The 10,901-nt window shown below is 38.2% G+C and overlaps 1 pseudogene; it reads left to right on the top strand.

Annotated features, from left to right (window-relative positions):
- Positions 1-9,558: 9,558 nt before the first annotated feature.
- Positions 9,559-9,679, top strand: LOC129877920 (5S ribosomal RNA; annotated as a pseudogene).
- The last annotated feature ends 1,222 nt before the right edge of the window (positions 9,680-10,901 follow it).

The raw sequence follows: 10,901 nt of genomic DNA, 5'->3' as shown, positions 1-10,901 counted from the left end.
ACAATCACAAATAGTTTTAGGAATGGCTTGAACAGTCGGTTCATTAGATCCATAAATATGTTGGAGCATTGGTCAGCCCAAAAGACATCACCCTAAAAACATAATGCCCATATTGGGTCCTAAATATAGTCTTTGGGATATCTACTTTCTTCACATGTACTTGATGATAGCCTGACCACAGGTCTATCTTCAATAAATACTTAGCACCCTACAACTGGTCAAATAAATCATCAATCCTGGGGAGGAGATATCTATTCTTTATTGTTACCTTGTTCAGTTGCTTATAATCAAAACATATTTGCAAAGACCTATCTTTCTTTCTCACGAATAGTATCAATGCTCCCCAAGGTGATGTGTTGGTCCTAATGAAGCCTTTTTCTAACAAGCCTCTCATTTCTCTTTTCCAACAACTATCGAAACTGATTAAAGAGTCGGTACTTCTACTTCCAAGTTATGCACAAGAACTAGATGGTAAATATACCCCTTCCTAACCATCTTCCTTACCTTGAGGTATGAAATAAACTTACCCCTCAGCGATGCCGTATTCCCCAACCATTCTATAATTGGTTCTCCTAGGAACTGAAACTGAACTGCTTTTCTCTACAATCAACAATAGCATAACAAGAAGCTAACCAATCCATTCTTATAATAACATCAAATTATGTCATATCTAACTCTATCAAATCTACCTTGGTATGGCGACCATATATAATCACCGAACAATCTCTATATACTTGCTTGGCTATAACAGAATCTCCTACCGGTGTAGCTAACTCAAATGGTTCTATTAGTTCAGGTTTTATTCTAATTCTATTAGAAACAAAAGGAGATATATATGATAATGTAGAGCCGGGATCTATCAATGCATATACGTCCTAAGAAAAGATCGATAATATACTTGTAACCATATTTGGTGACGCCTCTTGATCTTGTCTAGTAGTCAAAGAATATATGCGGTTCGAGGGACTGCTAGAACTGGAAGCTCCACCATGACCCCTACCATGGCCTGATGATGTATAATTACCCTGCCCAGTAGGGCTCATAGCCATCGAAGAAGAAGAACTAGCAACTGACCTAGTAGGCTGAGTTATATCCCCTGGACTACCTCGAATAGGCACTCTCTCATCATATGTCCTTGACCTCCACACTTAAATAAAGCACCTATGGTATAATGACATTCCCCAAAATAGGACCTATCATAATGAGAACACCGAGACAAAGGTAGCCTCGACTAGTATGAACCCCTACTCATCTGTGAACCTGAAACTCTAGAGCTCTAACTGACTCTTAAATATCTAGTGCTATCAAATATCCTTCCTGTGAACTATGGGGGTGCACTCTGGGCTGGCTGTGAAAGATATCTATTATACTGCTAAGGCTGCCTGCCTCGAAATTCACCAGACTAACCAACTGATCTAGCTCTCTTATGCTGGCCTCTATCATGATCTCTATCGGGCTAGCGCCCTCTGTGATGATCCTCTACCCCTTGCGCATACGCCTATGCCCTATAAATATCCATACCTGGATGAGAAGTCATTTCCATACAGGTATCAATCAAATCCAATCCAGCCCTATCATATAACGATGCACCCTATCATCCATATCAGCTATAATAGTGGGCACATGTCTCGCCAACAAATCAAACTCAAGGCCATAATCTCGAATACTCCTGCCATTCTTCCTCAAATGTAAGAACCTATCAACTCTAGCTTATCTCATCTTCAGAAGAAGAAAGTGGCCAAGAAAGGCCTCATCAAATTCATCCCATACCGCTAAAGGAGCACTCTCTCCCCTAGATAACTCCCAAGATTCAAACCAATTAACGGCTACATCATGTAGTCAATATGAAGCCAACTCAACACACTCAGTCTCAGAAGCCCTAATTATCCTCAACATACACTGCATCTATCAGATAAACTTCTGTGGGTCATCCATGGGCCTCTACCCATAGAACTCTAAGGGGTTACATGTCAAAAAGTTAGAACTCTTAAACTATCATGTTTATCTGCATAATCAACTCTTAGCCAGTGCCTGTGAGTCTACCCTGCTATTAACCTGGTCAGTAACTGAATTGTGTCTCTCATGGCCCTATCCTCCACCCCTGGATGGGGAGATAGAGGCTCAGGTACTAAGGCCTCAGGAGCTAGTGGTGGAGCCTCCCCCTGATCTACAGCTGTCGCTGTTCTAGGTTCCTATGGAGGTGGTGTAGTAGAGCTTGCTGACTGAAGTATATTCTCAGGCATGGACTGGGTATGGGCCCTAGTGACTCTATGATATGACTAGTCTCTCCTGCTATTAATTTGCCCTTCTCGGCAGCTGTCTCTTTCTTAGGAGGCATAGTTATAGACATCATTAATTTGTTAGTGAGGGATTTTTCTAATAACATAGCTCTATCGCACAATCTAGAGTAAGAAAGAAAGACAACATCCTAAATGTCCTGTAGCTTCCTGTTTATAGATGTGGTGCACAACACACCAATAAACAAGACTCTACTAGACACGGTCTGTAGACACTCCGAGGATGAATAGCTCTGATATCAATTTTGTCATAATCCAACCCTATAGGCCGTGACTGAGGCCCGACCTGGACACCCATATACATACCTATCAAATGTAGTCAAGCTGAACTACGAACAATATGATAACTTACAGAAGAACTCCAATGGTTCATAACATCTTTATATAAATACATTCTTATCATTTGTCTCATGTGGTGTCACCACTAATCATATCATAAAAGGACTCACAAGCTGAAAAGACTGTCATTACATAACAATATCCACAGCACATCATATAGATACAGCTGAACAAACTTATACACAACCCACACATATGTCTACAAACATCTAATTATATAAACAATATCATATATTGGGACAGAGTCACCTCCGTACCCCTGAATAAACAAATATATACATCAAAAGGATCAGTACCAAAATCTAGGCTTCGATATAATGGAGCACTCCAAAATAGATGAGTGGAAATCTTAAGCTGGCTGATTCCCGAAATAAGTATCTATACTTGTGGGTATGAAACGCAGCCCCCTGAAGAGAGGGGGTTAGTATGGAATATGTACTGATTATATAAAGCATAAAATATCATAAATGAGATCACAACTGAAATAATGATTCAGGAGATAAGTATATTAATCAATAAATCATTATGCCAGCGTCTTATGAAATGAAGTCATTGCATATCATCATCATATACCGTACCGGACCATTATGGGACTCGTTGTCACAATGATATCATTCTATCATCATATGTATATATATATATACCGTACCTGGCCCTCTAGCAAGAGACTCAGTGAAATGAGTAGTGTACACTTTACCGTACCTAACCTATTATGGGACTCGGTGTCATAATCATATCATTATAACATCGTATCATCATATACCATACCCGACCCTCTAGTAAGGAACTCGGTAAATAATATAGTAAAACTGTGCATGACAATATACTTAGCCCGAGACTCGGTGAATAATACAATAACAATATGCAAGAATGGAATATCATGAGCAACCATATACAACTAGATCATCATCTGAGATTCAATAGAATGAGTGGAATAACTAACACTCGAATGCCCAAAGTATGAAATTTATTGGCCAAGGCAGTGTAGTCTGCGACAGGTCCGTATTACGGACTTGGCCATGAAGAATATACCAAGCAAAATCAAGAATTCAAGCACAAGGCAATATGGTCTGCGATAAGTCCGCATCGCAGACATGTGACATGTAGTGGCCAAAATTAAAGCTTGAGTTTAATCTGCAAGGCAGTGTGGTCTGCGACAAGTCTGCATCACGAAACTGGGTGTGGGTAATGCAATAAGATAATGCGAACAACTATTGTAAGTTAAGGACGCTAATTATGATAAAGTCTGTAAAAATAGAGACATTTATACATCAATAATTTTTCAATATGTAGAGGATTCGAGGGGAAATAGCTCAATCACATTAGGACCTCTAACATCAAGAATTAAATAAGGATCGTGAATAATATTCGGAATTTATGAATAGAATTACCCCAAGCTCATAGCATTTCTTACATAATATAAGACATGCCAAAAGAAAGAAGGGATAGCTTTACATACCTTAAACTCTTTCTAAAAGCCCAACGTCTACCTCTCAAGCTCGTGGGTCTAAAATTAAGATGACATAGGCTACAGTTAGATATCCACATCACTTATTAACTAATCCAAGTACAAATGAAACTTTAACAAAATTCGGGCAGCAATTCCCCTGCAAACATAATAATCCTCAAAATTCTAATTTAGCCAAACACCAATTAAAATGTGAATAACAACAATAATAACAATTTCAAATCAAAATAGAATTTAATTCCATCCTTAAGTTACTTCCAAAATAGCCCAATATACATTCGAATGTCAATGCTTGTATTCACTTCTTCATTTCCATATATCCATAGTTTATCAACAACAATAACTAGAGCCAATCCCCCATACTCCAGCCCATAAAATAGTTCGTAACCACCATGACACAGTCCCCAAAATTTTTATACCCCGTACCTTTGTGCTCTGGAACATCTGTTTAAGCTTCTTGAAAGTTGTCCCGTGACCCAGATTATCTATAACATGATCAAATAAATCTAAGGAAGGGAGGACATGATGCCCCTTAAGAGTGAAGGTTCGAAATAGGTCTATAAGGATTTGAAATGAGTTAAAGGCCGAGTAATGAGTCGTAGGACTCAACTTACTTGTGTAAGCTATCAACTTGGATGTTTTACGTACTTAAGCTATTGGAGTACGTGTTGAGCTTACGTAGCAAGGAATACATAGGCTCTTAAAGTAAGACGAGATTACGAACCCACAAAAATAAAGCAAGCAGGTGACAAGTAGGTGACAAGTAGGTGACATACCTACTTGGGCTAAGTAGGTGACCCACGTACTTAGGGTGGATCCCACGCTGCCATATGGCAGTATATGATTGGTTGTAGGGCATGAGGTAGCATGATGCCACATGTCACCCTTGGGGGATGCCATGTGTATCCTTTTAATGACACATATATATACATGTGTATTGCTGATCAACATTATTTTCAGCATCTTTGCCTTAGAAAAAGTTGAGAGAAAAGCTAGAGAGCAAGAATAAGGGAGCTACGACTAGGGTTCTTCCAAGGTAAGTTCCTCGATTTCTTTTTATGAATTAATTATTTAAGGTGTCCTATGGTGATATGACGGTGTTTAACAACATAAAATTTATCGTTAGGGAAAAGAGGAGGTTTTTTTTCTTGCTAACAGACTCATTTTTGAATGATACTATTGTTAGTAAAACGAGTATAACTCCTTGTGTAAGGCTTCATTTCGAGTGATTCAAGATGTTTTGGAAAGATATTTCATAGGGATATAACTTTTATGTATTCTCTAAAACTCAGTTTTGCTTTTCTCTGCTCGAAAAAGGGTGGTGAAGCATGGGGGAGCTGCTGCCCAGATTTTGTTTTAGAAATTCTACAAGGACTGCTGTTGGTATTCTGGGCATATCATTTTGTACAAAATTGTTGTAGAGGTGATTCAAAATTTTATGCAACGTCTATAACTTTCATTCAGGACACAAATCTTGTTTCCCTTAATTACCCCTTCAAAACTAAGCGACAATACAAGATAGTAGGCTGTCTAGAATTCACGTTTTGATAATTTTGGCGAGTTTGACTAGTTTAGGTTAAGGTAAGGGTTTTCCTTTTAATTTGGAGTTTATGGTGTGGTTATGAAGTGTATTATACATTTTTTAAGTAGTTGGAAATAGGTAAATTCCATAAATATGCTTGACGTTCGAAACTAACCAAATTGGAGTTGCTATAGTTAAATTATTGTCGAAGCAAGGTGTTGTGCTTGTGGTGTGTGGCTGCAGGTGTGTTTTGATGTGTTTCAGGGACTAAAAGTGTTCTAAAATAGGTGGGGAAGCTACTGGTTGAAGCCACATGACCCTCCGCTTCGTACGATTAAAGGTTTTATGAACTAGAAACTAAAAACCCTATTTTGATATCATAGCTTTGAGTGAGTCGCTTGGAGTTTGTATTATGTAATGTTGAAGTGAATTGCTTGTATATATGCTGCAGGTTGTTGTTGTTGGTTGGCTGTATTTCTTAGGGATATAATTGGAAATTCAGATAGGCATGTTATAGGGGAGGTGCTGCCCGATTTCCATTAACTTTCTAGCTAACTAAAGAACTAGTAGAGGAAGTGAGCGAGGAAATGAGTTCTATGAATAGTCATGTATAACTTAAGACGCTAAAAAGTCTAGGGTTATTGATATTCATATTGATTTTGTGTTAAATAGATTCAGAGGAAGACGAGGCGAACACGGTAAAGATTAATCCGTATGAGGTATGTAAAGCCTATCTTTTCTTTCTTTTGGGCATGTCTTAGATTTAAGTGACAAATGATATGTGTATGAAGTTTGGGTTAACTCTATTCATGAGCTCTGAACATGATTCATGATTCATAATTCATGCTCACTTCTGAAAGTTATGACTCTTAAAGTAGTTAAGCTCCCATCCTTCAAGTCTTCTATATGCTGAAAAGTAGTGTATATAAAGCTTAACTCTTCTTTTCTTGTGGTATGTCTTAGCCATAAGTGGTTGGTATGTGTGATGTGGAGGTAGTTCTATTCTTAGAACCCCGAGCATGTCTCGTTAATCTTAGTCACTTCTTGATGTTAGAACTCCCGCGATGGTTGAGTTATGGTCTTGTAAGCCTTCTACGTCATAAAAAGGAATACACATAAAGCCTATCTCTTCCTTTTCTTGAAATAGCTTAACATAAGTAAAACAATATATGATATGAGTTAGAGACAATTCCATTTACAGGTTCTGGATGTGGCTCATGACTTGGACTCACTTTTAAGTGATAAGGGCCATTAAGTAGTTGAACTACGACCCTTGAGCCTTTTATATGCTGAATAATGATTGGAGGTGTAAGCTCCTATACCTAGAGACTCTTTGACACACCTTATGATGATATTCGGGAAACTTTTGTTATGCTACCAAGTTTTATGTGCACGTATATGCATTATTATATTATATAGAGATCGGGTCGTACGTTCCTCGACACTAACATATTATATGTATAGGGATCGAGCCGTACGTTCCTTGGCACTAACATGTTATATGTATAGGGATCGGGCCGTACGTTCCTCGGCACTAACGTATTATATATATGGATTGGGCCGAATGCTCCTCGATACTAACATGTTATATATGTAGGGATCGGGCCAGACGTTCCTTGGCACTAACCTATCATATCTATATGGATCGGGCTATATATCCCATAGCGCTAACAATATGCATATGCCTATCATGATAGATGATGTATTTATAATACTGAGTCCCCGAGCGAGCCGGATACGGTACGTGATACTGGTAGATAGGAATTTATTTTATGAGGTGCAGGTACAGTACCCTAATAAATGCTATACTTGATTTCCTGCATCCCTGTTTCAGTTGTTATCTCAGTTATGTTATGCTTATATACTCAGTACATATGTCGTACTGACCTCCTTTTCTTCGGGGGGTTGCGTTTCATGCCCGCAGGTATAGACACAGGTTTTGGGAGTCTGCCAGCTTAGAATTCCACTCAGCCAGTTTGGAAGAAGCTCCATTGATTCGGAGCCGAGTTGTAGTACCAAACCTCCTATGTGTATATTTGTTTATTCAGGAATACGGTGGGGGCCCTGTCCCGCCATATGTTACTATTAATGTTCTTAAAGGTCTATAGACATATGTGTGGGTTATACGTGTAAGTTCTATTCAGTTATGTCTACATGATGTATTGTAAATATTAAGATACTATGGCAGCCTTGTCGGCTGGCATGCCCTTTCATGATAGGATACAAATGAAAGAGGCAATAGGCATGAAAATGCTATGACCCACAGAGGTTCTTATGTATAGTCTTTATATTGGTCGTTATATCTGCTAGATACATATACGGGGGCCCAGGTCGGACCCCAGTCGCGTCCCATGGGGTTGGGTCGTGACAGAAGTGGTATCAAAGCAGTTCATCCTTGGAGTGTCTATAGACCATGTCTAGTAGAGTCTTGATTATCGATGTGTTGTGTGCCACATCTATAAACAGGAGGCTACAGGACATTTAAGATGTTTCCTTTCTTTCATAGCTAAGATTGTGTGATAGAGGCGAGTCATAGAAAGTGGAATTCCTTATACTAACCTCTAATTTTAGATGAAGGACAATGTCGATAGAAGAAAATGACTGACAATATGGAAAGTTACAAAGCACACAGGTAAGCCAAGGCACGAGAGAGTTGTGCCAAGTAAGGTATGGAAATACGATTTACATGTAAAGTAGGAAATTTAAAGAAAAAAGTAGATAAAGTTGAAAATTGAAAGGAAAAGTGGACGGAAAGACTAACAGGCGTAGTTCGAGTTGGACATGTGAGGTAAGTCCATCATTTTATACTATTATTGATATTGGGCGCCCTGTGAGGCTGCAATATGATGTGATATGATACGTATATATATATATCTTTATGCGTGCTGACCCTGTGAGGCACTGTTGGTATTTTCTACGTGCAGGTTTGAGATAGTAAGAAATACAGAGGATCTGCCCAAATTTTCCAAGAAATAGAAAAAGAATGGGATACAGGGCTGTAGTATGTCTTGAAAGGTCGTTTCAACAATAATGATGAAATTTAGATAAACCACAAGTATGGATGACCTCGAGAAATAAGTTATTTGCTGAATTGATGGCAATAGAAACTAGGAGGTCGATATTGATATGGTAAACCAAAGTTGGAAAAGACTTGTGACCCTAAGAAGATGATTTAAGGAAGACTGATAGATCTGGATAGAATGATATATTAAGGTATCGACTGAATTGATATTGTGATATATACGTAACAAAAAAAGGAAAGGATGAGAAATCTCCTATATAGTGAAATAGGAGGAAACTTGAGGGTAAGTAACAGAAGCGAAAGCAAGTATGACAAACTAGACTATGAGTGCGTGCCGGTACAGTGAAATGTATAAAGCAGAATAAGTTAAGTGGAAGACAGAAAGGCAAATAGTGAATGAATAAGAAAGACTTACACAGATTTATAGGGAATGTTCAGAATAAAAGGTCAAGTGGTATCCACTGGAATAAAGCTAGTATTATGACGAAGCTTGAAATACGGATCATCAAAGTATAAGTGCTCCCGAGTGGAGAATTTGAACTAATTATGAGCACGAGCTAATTACTGATCGGGATGGATGGACTGTGGCTTTGAATACATTGCTACATTAAGGATATTACTTGAATACCAGTGTTCAAGACTGGAGTTGGTATTGTAAATTGAGGGTTCTAAGCACCTCATGATAGAATTAAGGTTTCGTACATGGGTAACCCAAAGTATAGGGGATGTAAATGAAGATATGGAAATAATGCAGTATGCATTTGGAAAGTTAGAAATAAACAGACAATGACATAGATACACCCTAAAGGGGGGAAGTGGGCAAGAGGAATACAAGCATAAAAGAAAATCAACTGACGCTATCATGTGTAAATGGGAACGCTTAAAATTCAAACGAGACCCCACAAGGGATGGATGCGATCATACCAGCACTAATGCATCGGATTTCATCAGAACTCCAAAGTTAAGCGTGCTTGGGAGAGAGTAGTACTAGGATGGGTAACCCTCTGGGAAGACCTATGCGGCTGTGATATGAGATGATATGGATATATGTATACGTTGGCCTTGCATGGCATTGTTGGTATAAAGAAGTATTGTGGATATGTGACTCCACCGTGAAAGATAATAAGACCCTTTGAGATAGGGGATGTAGCTTTGCAAAACAATTGCTGCAACTTACGAATGGCGGTATGCCCAGAGTAAAACTAGGTGATTTCTCGATAAACGAAGTAGGTAGTAGCCATATAACTGCTATATTCAAATACATTAAGGGAAGGTATAAGAAGGTTTGAAGCAAAACCTTTAAGGTACAACCAGTACTAAGGACAAAAGCTATAGTGGAGCCCTAACATCAAATGAAGGAAGTAAGAAACGATACAGGTTTACGTACAGACTAGTATGGAAATGCTAAGGCATCTTTCGAGCCACTTTAACCTCCTACACATGTTCGTGTAAATGGTACAATATGATGTGTGGTAAGAGAATTAAATTATAAATATCCATGCATGAAGCTATTTTCAATGGTGATATTATGAATTATGATTATGAATTTAATGATTTCAAAATATTATCATGGTTTTCATTCAAATTGACTATGTATATGAGTTTTACCCTAAATTCAAGTATGAATTATGATCATGGATTATAATTATGTTCAAGTTATGAAGAAAGGTGACGTAGGGCCTACGTGGTTACCTAGGAACCTAATGACAGGAATTATGCAAATATGATTTATAATGATGAAAAACCAATACTCATATTGCAATTATGTTATGAAATGTACTATCTATTAATTATGAAGTTTATGAAAAAGTTATGATATGTGCTAAGTATGATTACTATGTTATGTATTCCATGGAATTTGTCTTAGCACCAAGTGGACTTTGAGGTGGGGGCCCTATCAAAAGCCTTAGTGGCTGCCTCAAGTCCCTTAAACTACATACCACAGTAGGTTCCCTTCATGGCTTAGCTAGTGGATCCACATATAGCATATGTACATAACCCGCCTAGCAGGGTAGAGTCTACCTTGATAAGTAGATTCCCCTTTTCTTCGTTGTATGGGGGGACAACGGGGTTCTATGTCATAGCTCGTAAGGTCTTATTGTCGATTATGATTTCTATCCACATATGTATATTCTCTTAGGATCATTCATGATTTAAAAAATGCCTTTTAATGCTTTGATCATTAAGGTTTTCTCATGACTTTACTTATCCTCTTTATCATGTTTCAAAGATTGATCATTGCATCTTATGATT

This window comes from Solanum dulcamara, chromosome 12 (genome assembly GCF_947179165.1).
Source record: "Solanum dulcamara chromosome 12, daSolDulc1.2, whole genome shotgun sequence".
Taxonomy (NCBI): Eukaryota; Viridiplantae; Streptophyta; class Magnoliopsida; order Solanales; family Solanaceae; genus Solanum; species Solanum dulcamara.
This window is presented reverse-complemented; position numbering and strand designations above follow the sequence as displayed.